We start from the raw sequence: 22,432 nt of genomic DNA, 5'->3' as shown, positions 1-22,432 counted from the left end.
GTCACGTTAGTAATAGTTGTACACAGAGTACTTTAGTCTTTTAAGTTCCAAAGCTGACTGATCAAGTGTAGCATTGTAGCATTTTACTTATTGCAGTTGGCTTCCATTTATTGCATTGGAGCATCCCCAGCTCTCCATATTGTTGCCACAACAGGCTGCTGCAAATGTGGGTGCCTCTTATCAGCTGTACTCTTGCGCTTGCATGTTCTCAGTATTACCATTGGAACGCTGCTTATTTCAACCCAGGAATTTTTACAAAGCTGAATTCACACATTTCTGTGCCAGTGTCCATTCCATTACAAATGTCATACATATGAGACAGAGAATATAAAGGAGGAAGGGCACCCCATCCCATCATTCGTTTGTTTTGTTCCCATTTGCACCATCTACCACTCTGCCTTTTCAGGATTTCCAGATCATAACATGCTTCACTGAGGATTAATAGGGATTTCATACTGAAGTTTGCCATATTCTTGGCTATCAGAAATACAGAGCTTTTTTCCACTTTATTAATTTGAAGAACAGTTTTTGCGAAAGTTTCAAATATTCTCCTGAAACAATAGCATACAGCATATATTTTACGCTCAGAATAGAGGAGCCGGAGGTGGCGCGGAGTACCCGAGCATGCAGTCAGAAGGCCGTTTCCTAGATTTTCACGGGGCCGAAGAAAAGCCGCAAGGAGAGCTGAGAGTGGTGAGCTGTAGGAAGGTGGATATCTGACTATGTGGTTACCCCAACTTTTTGCCTAGTGTTTAGCTGGTTTTTGACTTAGTTGGCCTGGGATCCTTCTATTCAGGGCCCCAGGCTATCTGCTCTCAATGTAAAATGGACTCCATGTACTTTAGGTACATACCTAATTGGGATTGGGTCACCTTTGTGAGCCCCTGTATAGTGTAACTAACTGTGCTGTCAATTGAAAATTGATGGCATCCCTTAGGGCACACTTGTGTTGGGTTAATGATCCTCCATATAAGAATGAAATAATGTATTTGGTCTTGTTGAATTCGAATTGAAGTTTTATTTCGTTGTATTCATTGATATTTGTTTCTCCACATAATCAATGTACTTAATAAAGATTTGATATTTTCAACAATGTCGTTTCCAAACTCCAATGCATTTCGGGTGAAAAACCCTTCATCTGAGAGTATCTACAAAAAACGACATAAATGGCATACATATCATGTCTGTGTGCATAAAGGTCTGGGTTATTGGTATCATGCTGGGGGTGCCTCGTAAGTGAATTAAATGATCATCGTTGTGCTCTATGTATCAAGAGGCGTGGTGTTTAGCGGTTTAGGTGAAAGTTAAATGCGTGTGTTTACGAAGATCGTGGGGAGGTAGGTGTGCTGAATAAACGTACGTTGTGTGTTGATTAAAGGCTCAAATTGTGTGCCGATTAAAATTAGTGTGCCGGTTAGTGTTAGAGTTATCAAAAGTGAAAATGATAAATTATTTCAAAAGTGGACAGTTCAAGACGCGTTTGTGATGAACTGCTAGATACAAACTTAATGGACATTATATAGCATAGGGTATCCAAAGTACGCAGAGCGGCTTTCACTGTTATCAAAACCCTGTGGTAGCATTTAGTCCCCGTGGTTCTTATTAAACGCTATGCGGAAATGGTGTTCGCGTCTACTTACATGAGTAAACGCCGCTGGTCTCGATAACGTTTCTGGAGCTGAATGGGCGTCTGCTGAGTGCTCGGTGGTCGGGTTTGTTAGTGAAAGTGATGAGATGTTGGTCACGTTACCGCGACAGGGATCGAAGTAAAAATGGGACTGGGGTGTGATACCCGAGGCTAACAGAGTGGAAATGTATAACGATATCTACTTCGTATATGTTACAAATAAGCCTACGATTGTTGTTTCAAAACAATAAATGATAATCTATAAAGTGAACAAATGCATGAAACATGAAAGTAAACATGAAAATTACTACTGCAAGGAAATTGTCCAGAACTAGAAGTCCCAACATAGTGGGTTAATGTGTGGTAATTCTGTGTAAAAGTGTAAGTTAACAAGAATATTCTATGCGTTCATTTAATCCACCTGGTTTCATCAAGTTAAGTCTGTAAATCCAGTGGTTTTCTCTCTGAAGTAAATATTTGTTATTGTCTCTCCCCTCTACTTTTTTGATGATTTCCAGTATCATGAACTTCAGTTGGGAAATATTGTGATTCATATCATTGAAATGGTTGGCAACAGATGATTTCGTGTTTTTCGTTCTGATGTTGGACTTGTGTTCGTTCAAACGTACTTTGATTTTGCGCTCGGTCTTACCGACATAGGTTTTCCCACACGGACATTTTAACATGTATATCACATTGTTGGTGTCACAAGTAGCTGTGACATTTATCGCTTTATTGTAGCCTCTCATGGGGTGTGTCACCTTGTTGCCCAAAATTATATTGTTACAATTGTTGCAATTATTGCAAGGTCTAGTCCCTCGTGATTCTGATTGTATGTTCTCTGGTTCTTTTAGGATTTCTCCCAAGTTTTTTTCCCCTAGTGTATGCGAACAGTGGTCGCGATTTTAACATGTCTTTGAAATCCGTCTCCAATTGTAGCATGGGCCAATGTTTTAATACGTTGTTGCGAAATGTGGTACTCACATTGGAGAACTTTGAGACTATCACCATCCTGTCATTTTGAGGTTTTATTCTTGGCTTTTGTAGTAAGTCTGAACGATTGAGTTCTCTGACTTGGTCTTTGGCTGTCTCTAAGATGAGATTAGGGTATCCACTTTCCCGAAACCTATTTGTCATTTCCTCTATACGAGTTTCAGCCAGGTTAGGATCTGAAGTTATTTGTTTGGCTCTTATCATTTGGGACTTGGGTAAGTGATTTTTGAGCGATGTCTGGTGAAAACTCGTATAATGTAAAACATTATTGCGGTCAGTTGGTTTGCGGTATATGTCGGTGTGGATACTGTTGTTCTTTAGAGTGACTAGTACATCAAAAAAGGATAGAGATTCAGCATCTATGGTCCATGTAAATTTGATACGTTGGTTAATGGTGTTTAGTGTCACCAGAGCTTGTTCCAGATTCTCTCTGATGTCCTTCCAAAGAATGAATACGTTGTCAATGAAACGAACATACATTTGTCCAACATCAAAATGTATGTTCGTTTCATTGACGACTTATTCATTCTTTGGAAGGACACCAGAGAGAATCTGGAACAAGCTCTGATGACACTAAACACCATTAACCAACGTATCAAATTTACATGGACCATAGATGCTGAATCTCTAACCTTTTTGGATGTACTAGTCACTCTAAAGAACAACAGTATCCACACCGACAAATACCGCAAACCAACTGACCGCAATAATGTTTTACATTATACGAGTTTTCACCAGACATCGCTCAAAAACCACTTACCCAAGTCCCAAATGATAAGAGCCAAACGAATAACTTCAGATCCCGAACCTGGCTGAAACTCGTATAGAGGAAATGACAAATTGGTTTCGGGAAAGAGGATACCCTAATCTCATCTTAGAGACAGCCAAAGACCAAGTCAGAGACCATATGTTGTCATTCTCAAATTCTCCCATGTTAATATTTGCGTAGGCTGGAGCTGCGCAATTTCCCATGCTTGTGCCTACTAACTGCAAGTACCAGTCTTCTTGATGTTTGAAATAGCTATGGTATTAGGTGAACATTACTAGTTCCATTAGAAATATCTTCATAGATTGGTCTACGTCTAGTTTGAGGATGGCCTGTTCAATGGCCTCTATTCCTCCTGAGTGAGGGATCGAGGTATACAACGCGCTGACATCAGCGGTGCATAGCAATAGGCATTCATCTGGATCCATTTTTAGGTTGTGTAACTTGCATAAAAAGTCTGTGGTGTCCCGAATGTAGCTTGTAAGTGATTGAACTGTGGGTTGAAGTTGGCGATCCAAGTATTGGCCTATGGGTTAATGGATACTTCCGCGTGTCGATACTATGGGACGTATCGGTGGGTCTTTGATGTTCTTGTGTATTTTTGGTACCGCGTATATAGACGGGCTCCTTGGATTGGATTTAAGGAGAAAGTTCCTAGTTTTTTGGTTTATAATGCCTTGTGTTAATGCTTTGTCCAAGGTATTTTTTAGTTCTGTGGCAAACTGTGTTGTTGGATTTTCTGGAAGTTTCATGTAGGTACTTTGATCCGATATGTGTTCAATTAATTTTTGATTGAGTTCATGACGACCAAGGCGCCGCCTTTATCTGCTCTCATACAAGTTGTTTCTTTGTTGTTGGCAATGGCTCTCAACCTGTCTCGGTCCTTTTGGGTCATATTTTTGTGCGTTATTTTTTTGTAATTAGATGTTAAATCTTGTTTAATGAGTTGTTCAAACAGATCAATGGTTTTATGGCTCACCGGGGCCTGGAAAGTGCTTGAAGTTTTTAAACCCATAAGGGGGTCCGGTTCTTTGTTCCCATGTGGGGGTGATATATTCTCGAAGAAATTTTGCAGTCTCAATATTTCTGGTTAGTTTGAAAGTGCTAACTTCCATTTCCAGTTGATCTGATTTGGTGGCTGGTACAAAAGAAGTTCCTTTTTGTAACAAGTTCATTTCTTGTTGAGTAAAAGCGTAGTCTGAGATGTTAATCACTAGTTTTTTTTGTTTCTTGTTGGTCTTTTTGGGTGCTGTCACGCTTCTTGTTTGTGGTTGTTCTTTTTGTTTTGCCCCTCCTGAGTCGTCTAAGGTTCTGACCTGTTCTAAAAAAGGAGTGTTAATTGGGCCTGTTGATGTGCTAGTCGTTTGTTCTTGTGTTGTCTCTGTTGGTCGTGGTCCCTGAGGGCGACCGCTTTGTTGTCCACTTCTTCGTTAAGTAGTGTCACTATCTGAAGAGGATGTTTCTGTGTTTTGGGTGTAGGGACGGGTTCTTCTCCTCTGGGCGTATACCTCCGCCCAGGTGTACACTTCTCCTAGTTTGTAATCCAGCGTGTCGCGCCGGAATTTTCTAATTTTTCGATCGTTGTCATTGCTATGTTTGTCAAGTTGTTGGTTGATGTCTGCTATGAGTATGTCCCATTCGTCTGAAGACATAGTCTTAGTTAGTTCTTCTGTTGTTTCCACAATTTCTTGTATGTTGGATAACTCCTCTATGATTAGAAGAATGAGATCTAGGCTGCATTTTTTAGTATGGCGTACCATTTGTCTTGGAACGATTTTGAGTTCTTGCAGAGTGAAAGTTTGAGCGCAACGCTGGATTACAAACTAGGAGAAGTGTACACCTGGGCGGAGGTATACGCCCAGAGGAGAAGAACCCGTCCCTACACCCAAAACACAGACACATCCTCTTCAGATAGTGACACTACTCAGCGAAGAAGTGGATAACAAAGCAGTCGCCCTCAGGGACCACGACCAACAGAGACAACACAAGAACAAACGACTAGCACATCAACAGGCCCAATTAACACTCCTTTTTTAGAATAGGTCGGAACCTTAGACAACTCACGAGGGGCAAAACAAAAAGAACAACCACAAACAAGAAGCGTGACAGCACCGAAAAAGACCAACAAGAAACAAAACAACTAGTGGGGCGTGGCCAGCCAGGCAACATGGCGGACGCAACTCTATAGAGCTCCGTCCATAGGGCCCTGAATTCTCCTGTAGTGCTCCTGGGAGAGTGATTTTGACCCTTTCCCACCGGGCGGACCAGAGGCGGTGTCGGTTGAGGAGTCTGCCGTTGTGTGCAGTGTCGGAGTCTGGGGCCGCGGCGGAGAGGAGCCGGCTGCCGGACTGCAGGGGGCGGAGACACAAAAGAAGCGAACATTGCCCGGGCCCGTCGAGAAGGAGAGACCCCGGCTCTGGTGCGGAGGTGAAGGCCTAGCGCAGCCTAGTGGATGGCAGAGGCGGCCCTTGTCGGAGCGGCGTGGCGGAAGGAAGTGCCCCCAGCAGACGAATATCCTAGCTGAGACCTTGTCGAGCGCGGGAGACTCCCGGCTCCAGCACCGGGGCGGAAGAGGAGAGTGCTGAGCCTGATCGGAGTTGCGGATCCCAGCGCGGCCGGCGGTGAGCGAGGGCGCCCCTGGTGAGTGCAGCGGGGTGGCAGAAGGTGCCCCGGGCGGCAAGCAAGAGAGGCCCTGAGGTGACAGGTCCTGCGGAGCGGAGAGCAGAAGAAGGCGCACCGCACCGCGCCGCGGTGCGAGAGCCCCACACTACGAGCCCACAGGAGAGACCTGGCGGGGGTGAGTCTTGACCCGCCGGAGGGCTTAGAGCGTGGCAGGCGTTGGAGCGGACAGTGGAGCCACAAGCTACGGAGCACCAGCTCAGCCGTTGGAGTGCACTGAGAACAGGCAGTGGGGCTGTTACAGTGGTGGTAACTTGCTGGACTCCTGCGGTACGGTGCGGTGGCCAAGTGGCGGCCGGCAAGGGAGAGACTCGGGCCCAGAGAGCGGTGGTGAGCCCTTGCCTGGTGAGTTGCCGGGGACTCGGGAGTGCAATACCCTGGGCGTTCTCAGAACTGTGGAGGTACTACGGACTACAGCGGGAACCCAGGGGCTGGACAAGGTGGTGGAAGTAGGGACAACGTGAAACGGGAGGCGTGACAGGCAGCGGACCCTGTTTTCCCAGGCGCCATTTTGTCTAAGACGCCATTTAGCGTCGTCACATGAAGTGGGGTCCTGTCCCTCGGGCTGCATCAGTGACCCCTTCTGAGCGGGACACCATTATATCTTGAGGCCACTACCACGGCGCAGGGCCGAGTGGGAGAGGAGGGACATCCCTGTGGTGGCTGTGTTTCGCTGCATCAGTGGTGGCCTGAGGGTTGTGGGTTGTGAGCAGGCCCAAAGACAGCGTCGGAGCCCCAACAGACCCCGGCGGTGCAGGGAGAAGACCTGACGGCGATAAGTAAAAATGCCGCCTGGCGCTGGTGGGCACACGCAACACTAGCTCGTCCGGCACTCGTTGACATCTGGGGCGCTCCCGAGGCTTGCAGCGCGGGAAACTGACTCCCTGACAGCTGTGGGGCCATCGGACCCTGAAGAGAGAGGCAGGCGCAGGGGCGGCTGAGGTCGAGGGGCGACGGGGGCAAGGAGGGCGGCGGACCTAGCTGCCCGGGCTTACTACCCACTCGGACTTTTGGGAAGGGAAGAGACCCTCGCCCAGATGTGTGTGTCACTTACTGACACTCCGGATGCAGTGGCCGAATAGGAGGCGACGGCCCAGGTGAAGGAGAATCTCTGCTCTGCCGCGGTGGCGAGGCGCCTGCGGAAACTCTACGGCCTGCCTTTGCATAGCCCCTGTGAGACACGCTGAGGGATCGGAACCGGACAGTCTCCTGGCGCCTGGAAGTCCCGCCCTGCTGGGGACGGTGAACCCGGATCTGCAGGCCTCCGATTGGCACGCACCACTGACCCTCCTGACAAGTGCGGCAGATCTGGTGATTTGGGAGCCTCTGCGACTTGCAATGGACAGACTGCGTGACAAACCACAGTCGAAGCAACAGGGCCCGGGCGGCCTGGACGCACCACAAGATCAGCGGAGTGCTGATATGAAACCGGTGGTAACCCTAGCAGCTAAAATGGACACTGTCTTTGCGGCGGTGGAGCGCATTAGAATTGCCTTGGAACAAACCAAGACCTCCCTGGAAGACCGACTTGATAAAGTCACCTCCGACTTCACGCTGTTGCATGCGGACCACCGCAAACTGTCGGAGTCAGTCGCCGTGCAGCGCCAAACAGTCCAGGAACTACAGCCGGTGGTGCGCAGCCACGCCTCTGCTCTACAGGACCTAATAGACAGGGTTCACGCACTAGAGGATCGCGCGGAGGATGCAGAAGGGCGCTCCCGGCGCAGCAATGTCCGGGTGGTGGGCCTGCCGGAAGGGAAGAACCCTGAACAGTACATAGAAGGCTGGCTGCGGACACTTTTACCGGATGGAACGCTGTTGCCACACTTCGTGGTGGAAAGGGCTCACAGGGTGCTTGCGCAAGCCCTAAAACCTGGGACTCTGCCCCGCCCGTTCCTCTTTAAGCTCCTTAACTACAGGGACCGGGACGCGGTGCTCCGTGAAACTCGGAAATTGGGGGACATCCAGGTGGGCAACAGCCAGGTCCTGTTCTTCCCGGACTACACGGCGACTGTGCAAAGGAGGCGCGGCTCGTACCTGGCAGTGAAAAAACAACTGCGAACACTTGAGTTGCCCTACTCCCTACTCTTCCCGTCGCGCCTAAGAGTGGTCACCAAAGAGGGCGCGCGCTTTTTCGAGGCCCCGTCAGAAGTCTGGGACTGGCTGGAAGAAACAGGGCGATGGTCGGGACCGCGACCTATGGGCCTGGAGGAGGGCGAATGGCAGGAGCAACGCTCTAGGAGGAGGAGGAGGAGGAGGAAGAGGGGAGCCCGACGGAACACAGGCCTGGGGCAGGCTGCCCCGAGCCCGGAGAAAATGCGGCAGGAAAGACAGGAAGTCCTAGAGGCGGTGGCGACACTGGGCGTGGTGCCTATCAGCAATGACCTAGGCCACAGTCAGCAAAGCGGCGGGCAGGCCAGCGGGCCGTCGTCGCCATCCACGGAGATGTCGGACGACACTACTATGCCTGTGGTTACACCTCAGACAGCGGACTTCATAGTGTGACTGAAGCCGGCCTTGAACCACTCTGATACACAGACTGGACTGAGCAAGCTGCATAGTGTATCCTTTCATTGATTGCCTATTGTACTGTTATGGTAGATAGCGGGCCTGCTGCCCAACGCTCAACGCGTTGCAGACACATAACCGATGTCGGTGTGGGGTAAGGGCGGGGCGCCAGGGTGATTCACTGCACCCCATATAGCGGACTTCATAGTGTGAGCGGTGACTGACTGGGGTCAACCAGCTTTACTGCCTGAACTGTGCACAGCGCATATTGTATCCCTTTCTTGACTGCTAAATGTATTGCTAGCGCAGGTTGAGGGCCTTGGCGCCGCGCGCGCATCACACCTTGGGCACTCGGCTGCGCCTGGCACTGAGGGGAGGAGGGATGCCCCGCGTACACGGCTCTTCATGGACCGGCCCCGGGCACTCCGGCATGCACCGGCGATTAAGCATTGCATAAACACCTCCACAAATCTGAGGGCCCTAAGGGAGGGACTAATACAATACGCTACTGACGGCGAGCTTCTCCACACGCATTCTGATAGCGGACACGTTGCCTTGAAGAGCACTTGCATTATCAGGTTTGGACGTTTGCCCCGTTGGGTAATCGCCCGTCGAGTTACAATGTTACTGTTAGTTTACATATTCCAGGAGCAACACTTAGCGAACACCCCGCAACAGCCCTACCTCTGGTTTGGAGGAACGACCCCCCCCGACCCCCCAGCTTACGGTACTTCAACACACGCCATGGCGAGTACCGCTATTATGACATGGAACGTCCGCGGCATGCATACCCCGTCGCGCAGATACTTGATAATTGCCTACATGCAGGGTGGGGATTGCACTCTTCCAGGAAACGCACTTGTCACAGGTGGAGCTGGACAGGCTCCGTAGGAGATGGAGGGGGCAGATATATGGTACCACTTACTCTTCACATGCACGCGGTGAACTGGTGTGGGTGAGAGCTGGCGTCCCCTTTGTATGTATCAGTGCGCAAGTGGACACTGACGGGAGGTACTCCCTTGTCCGGGGGAGGCTTAATGGGCAGGATATGCTGCTGGGTTCCGTTTACGCCCCCAACACAGACCAGCCCGCCATCCTGGCGTCCCTAAACCCCATCCTCCAGACTTATGCGGGCCTCCCCTGGTTGCTGGGCGGGGACTTCAACATTGTCCTGAACACGCACCTGGACCGTTCCTTCCTACCCCTGCGCGCAGTGGCGGCGACATCAACAGCACAGGCCTTCAGGAACTGGTTACTGCACTGGGACATACACGATCTTTGGCGCACGCAACACCCTGCGGACAAAATATACTCATATTACTCAGCTGTGCATGGCCTTCACGTACGCCTAGACCGTATAGTAGGCTCCCGGTCCCTCCTCCCGCTACTGTCCAGGACAGAGTACTTAGGTAGGACCCATTCAGATCACAATCCTCTCTGCTTCCACCTCAGTTGGGAGGCGGACAGACCACGGTGCCCACCTGGCGATTACAGTATTACATAAAACAAAATTCTGCCTGGGACACTATTAACGGAATCTATGGTAAATGGTGAGATAGTTAGATTATCTACCCCTATACAAAATAAATTGTCTGGAAAAACTATTTTTGTATTAATATAAATAAAATTCCCATCTCCACAGAGAGAGCACACAATATTCGTTTCCTTATTGGTTTTTCACTTTAATTGAAAAAGGAATTCGAATTAAATTGGGGCTTAAGTGATTTGTAAGCCCACTTCAAACAAACGAACACAAAAAGTATATATATTTACACATTAATTTTTACATAAACATATACAAAAACATATACAAAACACACACACATATATATATATATATATATATATATATATATATATATATATATATATATATATATATATATATATATATATATATATATATATATTACCTACTGGCGGTCGCCAGTAGGTAGTTATAGTTAGGATAATTTTCAATGTTAAATCTCAACATTCTATTTTGAATAACTTTGGCGCCGGTTGACGAATCTGCCTGAAATTTTCAGGAAAATGGTCTCATGGCGGTCCGGTCCTTCCCTGAAAGTTTGGGGGGGATTCGTCAAGCGGGGGCCGAGATAAAAGGGGGGTCCCAAAACGCGTTTTCCCCATGTTAATTTCCATAGGGCGGTCGATTTCACTTTTAGCTCGAACGGCTGAATGGATTTCCACCAAACTTGGCAAAATTGTAGGGACTGGTAGCCCGATGTGCCTTTGCTATGTCTCAAGATATGTGCTTCAGTGGATTTTGAGAAATTAACGTTCAAAAAAATATATATATCTATAGGCGCTCTCCGGTGCGCGCACCGGTGAGCGCTCCCGGCGCGACACGCGACTTGCGCGCAGAAAGCTGATTGGCTCTCAGTTGTCTGTAAACATTCTAAACAGTCCGGAGCGGCCGCCATCTTGTCTATCGGTAAAATCTAGTCATAAGAGGTGGCAAAAACAAAGGGTGGAATTGACCATAAGGGGGCAGGGTAGACCCCCCCTGACCCCCTAGGTTTGATATGGGGGCCATTAAAGGGCCCCGCGGGGCCTCAAAAAAAATTTTTTTTTTTTCGATTTTCGCGGGGGAAGCGCCTGGTGCGCGCACCGGGGAGCGTATCGAGGAGGGTACTATGGAAAAATAATCACTTTAAAAATTGTATGTTTATGAATTGTTTTTTTTTTTATTTTTTTATTTTATGTAAGTACCTACATGTAGGTACTAATGAAGAGACTTAAATTTAATGTTCACCATCTTCTTTGTAGACATCTTGCATGTTGTTATTGTATTTTTTGTGGTATATGGAATTCATAATATAGTCTGTCTGGAAAGGAGAAACAGATCTTTTAAGCACTCCCTGAGAATTTCTAGGGGATCATGAGTAGTCTATCCTGTTCACTTATGAAAATGAGGTGTAAAATATTCATATGAGATAATATAGTGGGAGAAAGGTAGTAACTATGAGTAAACTTACTATGTAACAGAAAAATAGTTGAACAGTATACTATAAGTCTCACTTTATATTTTAAACATTTTTGGTAATACTTCATGAATTACATATAAAAAAGAATATTGTCTGAAACAATTGAAATTATTAAAGATAAATTTATTCCTCTGATTCTTTTTCATAATTTAATAAAATTTCTAACATAATATTGTCCGGAATTTCCTCATAATTATATGTACATGATTCAATTTCTTCCAAACATTCTATAAACTGTTCATCCAAAGAGTCATCCATGAAATCAACTTCTTTTTTTTCATCTTCTGGTTTTTCCACCTTTACTTTGATAGAAGTATCATTTGCCTTATTTTCTCCTTCCATTTTCTTTCTGAAAATTGCATATAAACAATATAATATTATTAATATTAACTATATTAGTAGAGCTAGTATACCAGAGAAGCCTAACTCAATCCATAACTATTACAGAGAAGTCTATCTCTATCTCTAACTATTAAAGAGGGATAGCATATCACTAACAGAATATTTTTTAAGAAATAAACTTAACGTGTACAATATACTTCCATAATTAGAAGTTACCTTAGAGAAATTAGTTGAAGTTGTCAGTGAAATTTGTTTTCAAGTGTACTTCAGGAAGCAGTAGTCAAAATGGCTGTGTTTCCCTCTCTTCTTTTATATATATTGTTGTACTTAACCAATCAAACGTCAGGAAATAATCGTAGAAAATGAGAGATACTTTTTAATTGGTTGTAAATTCTAACATTACAAGTGTGTTTTTGTCATGTAATTTACCTCAGGATATTTAGACAGGCCTGTAGCCTAAATGTCTCAATGGAATTTCACCAAATTTGGGCAAATGGTAGGGACTGCTATGTAGTAGGGCGTATTCTATATTTGATGAAAGTGTCTCCATTGGGTTTTCCGTAAATTACTTTCCCACCTTTTTTTAACGAGCGCTTAGGGGTGCGCGCTCCTATACGCGCACTGGCAGCGTTACGGGAGTCCTCCATTTTGTGTTTCGGAACAATCGAGACACAAGATGGAGGGTAAACAATGTTCGGAATGGATAGAAGGGGGAACTGTAGAGACTTCTTGACCCTCTAGGTTTTCTGAGGGGGGCTTAGGAGGCTCATAAACGTAAAAAAAAAAAAAAAAATTCTTTAATTTTTCGCGGGGGTAGCGCCTGGTGCGCGCACCTTTAAGCGTACCCGAAAGCGTACTTTGGTGAAAAATAGTGAAAAAAGTTAGAAAAAAATAAACGCTTTGAATGATCAGAGTTAGGGTAGCTCTGAAAAGAGCTTTTGGGTTCTGTGGTTGATTTAGGTACCTACAAGTAGGTTCCAATACACATTCTTAAATTCAGGAGGAATATTCTATTCCCCTCATCTGAGAAGTGCACTCCATCTCCTCTGTAGATGTCTTGCATGTTGTAACGCAAGTTATTATTGTATAATGAACCCATTCCATAGTCTCTCATGTAAGCAGAAACAGATTTATTTACATGTTTCCGTGCTTTCTCAAATTGTGGACCAAATTGGTTGGACCAGTTCCATTTCTGTCTTTGGCATATATTGGAATATACCAAGGCAGTGTGGGGAAAAAGTATCATCAATTGATGAAAGGTGTCCTTTAATAGCATTTCCAGACCTACCCCAGTTAATGTGCCTAGATCGTTTCCACCACAGTGCACAATTATAAGGTCAGGTTCTGGCAGATGCAAAAAGGTTTTCACCAATGGTATCAATTGGTGACATTTTAATCCTCTGTGGCCAATCCACTTGATTTCCACATTTGATAAATCAAGGTTATGAAAATTTCTGCTAGCTGCATACCTTTGAGCCCAGTGGATGTAGCTATGTCCAATAACCCAAACAGAGTACATGATGTGAGAAGGTTCTGGTCCAGTCAGATGAAGTGTGGGAATGAAATGGCAGTTGGAACAGTAGGAGTTCACAAAAAAATAATTGTGGAGTTTCTGTGCTCTTGAATCACAAGCAATGATTGGTGGATTCAGATAGTTGAAAACTGAAAGTTAGGGTGTATGGTTATGTTGTGTGAAAGAAGCAATTTGAATGGTTTAAAAAAAGTCACCAAAAGCAAAAATACCCTGTATAGGCTGCTGTATTGACAGGTCAAACATCCTTGCTGAGTTAATTTGCAACATTGTAAGATAAACTTTTGAACCTTACAGTTCAGTTAGGAGGGAGTTGCTATGGTAACAGATAGAAAGGTTTGAGAGGGGGATGGGTGTTGGTTTGAAAATAGTGAGGGAAGAGTTTTCATTGGTTGAATTAAGGCATATGTGTACAAAGATAGAGATTTTCTATGCCAGTCTTGGTTTCAGTGTATTGAGAGCACACCTTTTCCTCTGCTAAAGAAAAATTGGTGTGTGTGTCTGACACTGTTTTCAATCTCCAAAAGCATTTCTAAAGGTAAGTAATGATTCATTTAATTTAGATAGAGATTTATTTTCTCTATGGAGAATATTTGGAAGCAGATAGTTATGTTTTAGAAGTGAAATTGTATGTTAGTATATAAGTCCTGTGCAGTGTTTTTTACATGTTATTTAAAAATCGATTTTGGGTGCAAATGAATGGTATTTTTATTTGGCCTTTTTTTATGATTGCCATGTGCAGTTGATGCATGACTTTAAACATGGGTAATAAGTGATGCACTGGTGGCGCCAGGCTTTTATAAATGAGGCCCTGACTTTGTTTGATGATATTGAGTGGTTGTAGTTAGGTTCTGTGCAGTGTTTCCTACATGTTATTGAAAAATCGATTTTTGGGTGCAATTGATTGGTATATGTATTTGGCCCTTATTTATGAATACCATGTGCAGCTGATGCATGACTTTAAACATGGGTAATAAGTGACGCACTGGTGGCGCAAGGCTTTCATAAATAAGGCCCTGACTTTGTTTGATGATATTGAGTGGTTGTACTTAGGTTCTGTGCAGTGTTCCTTACATGTTATTCAAAAATCGATTTTTGGGTGCAATTGATTGGTATATGTATTTGGCCCTTATTTATGAATGCCATGTGCAGCTGATGCATGACTTTAAACATGGGTAATAAGTGACGCACTGGTGGCGCAAGGCTTTCATAAATAAGGCCCTGACTTTGTTTGATGATATTGATTGGTTGTACTTAGGTTCTGCGCCGTGTTTCTTACATGTTATTGAAAAATGGATTTTGGGGTGCAATTGATTAGTATATGTATTTTGCCCTAATTTATGATTGCCATGTGCAACTGATGCATGACTTTAAACATGGGTAATAAGTGACGCACTGGTGGCGCAAGGCTTTCATAAATAAGGCCTGACTTTGTTTGATGATATTGAGTGGTTGTACTTAGGTTCTGTGCAGTGTTCCTTACATGTTATTCAAAAATCGATTTTTGGGTGCAATTGATTGGTATATGTATTTGGCCCTTATTTATGATTGCCATGTGAAACTGATGCATGATTTTAAACATGGGTAATAAGTGACGCACTGGTGGCGCAAGGCTTTCATAAATAAGGCCCTGACTTTGTTTGATGATATTGAGTGGTTGTACTTAGGTTCTGTGCAGTGTTCCTTACATGTTATTCAAAAATCGATTTTTGGGTGCAATTGATTGGTATATGTATTTGGCCCTTATTTATGAATGCCATGTGCAGCTGATGCATGACTTTAAACATGGGTAATAAGTGACGCACTGGTGGCGCAAGGCTTTCATAAATAAGGCCCTGACTTTGTTTGATGATATTGATTGGTTGTACTTAGGTTCTGCGCCGTGTTTCTTACATGTTATTGAAAAATGGATTTTGGGGTGCAATTGATTAGTATATGTATTTTGCCCTAATTTATGATTGCCATGTGCAACTGATGCATGACTTTAAACATGGGTAATAAGTGACGCACTGGTGGCGCAAGGCTTTCATAAATAAGGCCTGACTTTGTTTGATGATATTGATTGGTTGTACTTAGGTTCTGTGCAGTGTTCCTTACATGTTATTCAAAAATCGATTTTTGGGTGCAATTGATTGGTATATGTATTTGGCCCTTATTTATGATTGCCATGTGAAACTGATGCATGATTTTAAACATGGGTAATAAGTGACGCACTGGTGGCGCAAGGCTTTCATAAATAAGGCCCTGACTTTGTTTGATGATATTGATTGGTTGTACTTAGGTTCTGCGCCGTGTTTCTTACATGTTATTGAAAAATCGATTTTTGGGTGCAATTGATTGGTATATGTATTTTGCCCTAATTTATGATTGCCATGTGCAACTGATGCATGACTTTAAACATGGGTAATAAGTGACGCACTGGTGGCGCAAGGCTTTCATAAATAAGGCCCTGACTTTGTTTGATGATATTGAGTGGTTGTACTTAGGTTCAGCGCCGTGTTTCTTACATGTTATTGAAAAATCGATTTTTGGGTGCAATTGATTGGTATATGTATTTGGCCCTTATTTATGATTGCCATGTGCAACTGATGCATGATTTTAAACATGGGTAATAAGTGACCCACTGGTGGCGCAAGGCTTTCATAAATAAGGCCCTGACTTTGTTTGATGATATTGAGTGGTTGTACTTAGGTTCTGCGCCGTGTTTCTTACATGTTATTGAAAAATCGATTTTTGGGTGCAATTGATTGGTATATGTATTTGGCCCTTATTTATGATTGCCATGTGCAGCTGATGCATGACTTTAAACATGGGTAATAAGTGACGCACTGGTGGCGCAAGGCTTTCATAAATAAGGCTCTGACTTTGTTTGATGATATTGATTGGTTGTACATAGGTTCTGCACAGTGTTTCTTACATGTTATTCAAAAATCGATTTTTGGGTGCAATTGATTGGTATATGTATTTGGCCCTTATTTATGATTGCCATGTGCAGCTGATGCATGACTTTAAACATGGGTAATAAGTGACGCACTGGTGGCGCAAGGCTTTCATAAATAAGGCCCTGACTTTGTTTGATGATATTGATTGGTTGTACATAGGTTCTGCGCAGTGTTTCTTACATGTTATTCAAAAATCGATTTTTGGGTGCAATTGATTGGTATATGTATTTGGCCCTTATTTATGATTGCCATGTGCAGCTGATGCATGACTTTAAACATGGGTAATAAGTGACGCACTGGTGGCGCAAGGCTTTCATAAATAAGGCCCTGACTTTGTTTGATGATATTGATTGGTTGTACATAGGTTCAGTGCCGTGTTTCTTACATGTTATTGAAAAATCGATTTTTGGGTGCAATTGATTGGTATATGTATTTGGCCCTTATTTATGATTGCCATGTGCAACTGATGCATGATTTTAAACATGGGTAATAAGTGACCCACTGGTGGCGCAAGGCTTTCATAAATAAGGCCCTGACTTTGTTTGATGATATTGATTGGTTGTACATAGGTTCTGCGCAGTGTTTCTTACATGTTATTGAAAAATCGATTTTTGGGTGCAATTGATTGGTATATGTATTTGGCCCTTATTTATGATTGCCATGTGCAGCTGATGCATGACTTTAAACATGGGTAATAAGTGACGCACTGGTGGCGCAAGGCCTTTATAAATAAGGCCCTGACTTTGTTTGATGATATTGAGTGGTTGTACTTAGGTTCAGTGCCGTGTTTCTTACATGTTATTGAAAAATCGATTTTTGGGTGCAATTGATTGGTATATGTATTTGGCCCTTATTTATGATTGCCATGTGCAACTGATGCATGATTTTAAACATGGGTAATAAGTGACCCACTGGTGGCGCAAGGCTTTCATAAATAAGGCCCTGACTTTGTTTGATGATATTGATTGGTTGTACATAGGTTCTGCGCCGTGTTTCTTACATGTTATTGAAAAATCGATTTTGGGGTGCAATTGATTGGTATATGTATTTGGCCCTTATTTATGATTGCCATGTGCAACTGATGCATGACTTTAAACATGGGTAATAAGTGACACACTGGTGGCGCAAGGCTTTCATAAATAAGGCCCTGACTTTGTTTGATGATATTGATTGGTTGTACATAGGTTCTGCACAGTGTTTCTTACATGTTATTCAAAAATCGATTTTTGGGTGCAATTGATTGGTATATGTATTTGGCCCTTATTTATGATTGCCATGTGCAGCCGATGCAAAACTTTAAACATGGGTAATAAGTGACGCACTGGTGGCGCAAGGCCTTTATAAATCAGACCCTGACTTTGTTTGATGATATTGAGTGGTTGTACTTAGGTTTTGCGCAGTGTTTCTTACATGTTATTGAAAAATCGATTTTTGGGTGCAATTGATTGGTATTTGCATTTGGCCCTTATTTATGAATGCCATGTGCAGCTGATGCTTGACTTTAAACATGGGTAATAAGTGACGCACTGGTGGCGCAAGGCCTTTAAAAATAAAGCCATGAGTTGCTATTGTATAAACTTAAATATGTTGCAATTTATTGTTTATATTGTTTGCTATTTAACATTACTTTGTTGTTTGCTAATAGTGGTCTTTCATGTGTTTTTTTAACAGAACAACAGATTCAAATCAACTTCTGAAAAGGAAGCAAAAATGCCTTCAAGGCAAAGAAATATCAAAAATACCATACGGAAAAGGAGAACATCAACAACAGAGTTTATGGAATCCTCTTCAACAACTACTTCAAAAAACACCAGAAAAGCTTCTGGTAAGCCAATTAAGTCTTTTCTTCGCAACATATGTCGTAGGAAAAAAAATGAAATTGCTAATGTGAATATACAGAAAAAGTCAACAAATCTAAAAAGGAAAGAGAAGCCCACAAAAAATGTTTCCATTGGACCAGGAGAGAAGAGAATGGTTAGCAATAGAAGGGTAAATGTTTTTAGGGACATTCGTAGGCGAATGTTTCGCAATAGGGTAGTTTTAAATTTGCTAAAAAATGAAAAGAAAAGTAAACTAAAAGCTGCTTTTTACAAGAAAAAGAAAAGTGTAGAAAAGATTGTTGATCAGGCTTTTGAAGTTAAGAAAAAATTATTTATTTTAATAATCAATAGAATTAGGATACTTAATAAGGCAATGGATGTTTTCAAATCGAACAGTAGATGGAAAAGAATTATTAATCGGAGTAATTTTTGTGAAGTATTTTCTGGTGAATGGATGCATAGTTCAAGTTCTGAGCCTTTTTTTAATGAGGAGAGTTACTTTCAGGAAAATGATTTGGTGCATGCAGTTGACACCAGTGGTCGTGCATATGAGGTGAAAGATAGTTGTGTGATGGAAAAAGAGAAACTTGTATCTAGAGATGCAGAAGAGGTGTTAGCTGATGAAGTTTTAGGGAGACGTACTAAGGGTCCAGTGTACACATGGAAATGCAGTAGTATTTGTAGTGTGCGACAGGAATCAATTGATTTGCTTCGAAATTTCTTACGTACATATAGTAAAAAAAGTCTCAAACAAAAAATGAAGATCCTGCAAGAGTTAGATCCTTGCAGAGTGAGAGAAAGCACAGGTTTGCAAGGGCATTCACTAGCATGTCTTTCTAGAAAAGTTTGTCGGAGTGTTTTTCATCATTTTAGGATGTTAGCAGTGCATCATAATAACGTAAGGAAATTAGTGAGGAAGTTGTATTATGCAAAAAGTCCTGCACTTAAGCTTAAACAGTTAAATAGTGCTCTTTTGCATGGATCTGAAGTGGATGTGAAGACTATTTGTGAAGAAATTGAGTTTTGTTATTTTGGGAATAAAGAGGACAGTGTAGAAATAGATATAGTAATGGATGGTAATGCAGAAGATAATGGACAAATTTCAAGTATTGAAAAGTTTGATGAGGAAATTATCAAGTTTAAGGTGAAATCAAGTGAGAGGCCTAATGTAACTTGTGTGTGTTGTCGACGGACTCATTATAAAATTCAGACTAGGTTAGTTGATTTATATGCAAAAAGTGAATTGGAAAATAATAGTGAATGGGAGGATTTTGTAAGTTATTTGTTGGTGGAGAATTCTTTTGATTTGAGTTTGGATCAGCGTATTTGCACTTATTGTTTGAAAAAATTAAATGAAAATAGAATGCCTGCAAGAGCAGTTTATAATAATCTTCAGTTGATAGATATTCCTTCTGAATTGATGGATCTAAATACTTATGAATCTATTTTGATTCAATGTGTCCATCCTTTTCAGGCTATTGTACGCATGGAGCCTAAGACAGGGAAATTGCCTCCATCAGATTTACTGAGAGGATTAAAGGGAAGAGTTGTTTATTTGCCTCTAGATGTAAAGAAAAATATTAATACAATTGGTGTAGAAAGAGTAGAAGAAGATCCTTTAGTTATTCTAGTTAATGGGGTTCCAACAAAGAGTAAGAAAATTTGGCAAGATTTAGTGGATGTTAAAAAAGTCAAGAAGGCAACGTTGTATTTAGTTAAAAACAATGAGTACTACAAACATGTAAGTGTTGGAGTAGAGGAAACAGCTACAGAAGAAGATAGTGATTCTTCAGTTGGTCAAATTGAAAAAGTTGATGTGTCTAGAACTGAAGAAATATATGAACATTATACTGTTCATCCTTTGCATTCCAAAGAAGTAATGGGAAATGCAATTGACTTGTTTCAAATGAAGGCAGCAAAAGGAAGTCCCATTAGTGTATGGGAAGAAAGTTTGGAAGCTCGTTGTTTTCCACAATTATTTCCAACAGGTTGTGGTGGACGATATGATGATCGACCAGTTCAAATTCCTGCAGCTGAATACCGGACTCTAAGATTATATGCAGAAGATCCAAGGTTTCGTCAATGCATTCCATATTTATTTCATCTACTGTTTGAAAGTGATTTGTCTGGGCTTTCTTATGCAGTTAATCATATATTAAAAAGTGGACCTCATTTGCAAAATGTATGTGCAAGGGACTTTATGGAGAAAGTTAATCTGCAAGACAGTATTTTGGAATCTCAGCTAATCAATCTCATGGCATGTCAACGTGGAACCAACGAGTATTGGTTTCGTCGTCATGGAGAATTGAAATGTATGCTAAGAAACTTAGGAACTCCTACATGGTTCCTCACTCTTAGCTGTGCTGAGTATGCATGGGACGATTTACTTCAATTTCTACGAGAGGCAAATGAAAACATACCAAATATAGAATTGAAAACACCAGGAGAACTGTGTTCTTTAGATCCAGTGAATGTTTGCAGATATTTTAATCATAGATTTGAAGCTATGATGTCTTTTATTACCAACAAAAAAAATCCTCCCCTTGGAGAGGTTTTGGATTTCTTTTGGAGGAAGGAATATCAAGCGAGAGGTGCTCCTCATATACATATGTTGTTGTGGATTAAAGATGCACCCAAATTTGGATCAGATTCAGATGAAACAGTGATGAGTTTCATTGAAGAGTATTCAACATGTGCTGTTCCAAAATCTACTGAAGAAAACAATTTAAGGCAACAAGTTTTACGTTTTCAATCTCATCGTTGTGGAAAGTACTGTCGTCGAAAATTTAAAAACAAGGAAAAGTACTACACGAAATGTCGTTTTGCATTTCCTCGACCAGTGATTTCTAAGGGAAGAGTAAATAATTTGATGTCATCTCTACGACATACTGTGACGAGAAAATCTCCCAAAAACACATATAATTTGAAAAGAAATGAAGAATCTAAGTACATCAACGATTACAACCCAGTGATTTTGTCCATGTGGAATGCTAACATGGATATTCAGTTCGTTGCTGACAACTCTATTGCTGTGGCTCGATATGTGACATCTTACATCACCAAAAAAGAAAAGACAGAACTGAAGGAAATGTGGGAGGACATTTCACATGAAAAGAGTCTAAGCAAGAAATTATACAGTTTCAGTCTGAAGATGTTGTCGCATCGAGAAATTGGAGCATATGAATGTTCTGATCGGTTATCATCAGCAAGTCTCTATGCCAAATCAAGAACAATCATTTGGGTGAGTCTTGGTCTTGCTGCAACACGAAACCGAGTTTTGAAATCTGTACAAGAAATTGAATATTTGGCGGAAAAAGAACCAAACAGTACAGATATTTTGAAGACAAATATGTTGGATACATACTATCCAAATAGAAGTACTCACCTTGAGAACACATGTTTGTATGAAGTTCTTCAAAACTACAGTTATAAGAGGAACATCACAGAAGATATCAATAATGGAAAATATGCACTCATTGGCTATGAAGGATGTCTAGTGAAGCAGAAAAAAGGCCATTTGATTAATCATCGAAAATTGAGTTGTGAAGTTCCAGACAAAAGAGAATTTTACTATTTAGCTCTTTTGCAACTCTTTAAGCCATGGCGTACAGAAGAGGAACTACTTGGAGATTTTCTCTGTTATGAAGACTCTTTTAATGCAACTAAGGATACCATAGAATGTCCTATTTTTCTAAATTATCTGCAAATGTTGAATGAAGAAATGGAGCAAGAAACCACAATTGCTGAAGAGATAGCTAGAAACAGTTCTCAAGATAGTCAGAGTTCTACTTCATTGAGCCAGGATCCACTAGGAGGACCAATTATCCAAAATGAAGCTGCCACTGCCATGGATGAGGTGGAAAGAGCTATGGAACAAGCTCAAGAGGATGGAGTTAACTTAGAAGATTTGGTAACGCAACTAAACATTGAGCAGAAAAAGATATATGATGAAGTCACAGAGCAGATTGAACATGGATTCAGACATGAGAAAAAAGAGTGCTCATGTATATTATTTGACCCTGTCCGACTGTATGTAAGTGGAGAAGCGGGGACAGGAAAAAGTTTTCTAATTAAAGCCGTTGCAAGTTATCTGCAGAAAAGGACTGATTCACCACTGTCTTGTGTTGTAACTGCTCCAACTGGTCTGGCAGCACATAACATTAAAGGGATTACTCTACATCGTTTATTGATGCTGCCAGTTGAACATGATAATAAATTGCATTACAACAAGCTATCT

General features: G+C 42.3%; 1 protein-coding gene across 3 annotated transcripts in view; it reads left to right on the top strand.

The window, feature by feature from the left end:
• Positions 1-22,432, top strand: part of STX18 (syntaxin 18) — a 705,236-nt gene that overhangs the window by 135,763 nt on the left and 547,041 nt on the right. The window lies entirely within an intron of this gene.

This window comes from Lissotriton vulgaris, chromosome 1_1, assembly GCF_964263255.1.
Source record: "Lissotriton vulgaris chromosome 1_1, aLisVul1.2, whole genome shotgun sequence".
NCBI classification, from domain to species: domain Eukaryota; kingdom Metazoa; phylum Chordata; class Amphibia; order Caudata; family Salamandridae; genus Lissotriton; species Lissotriton vulgaris.
Note: the sequence above shows the minus strand (reverse complement) of the source record. Positions and strands in the feature narration are given on the sequence as shown.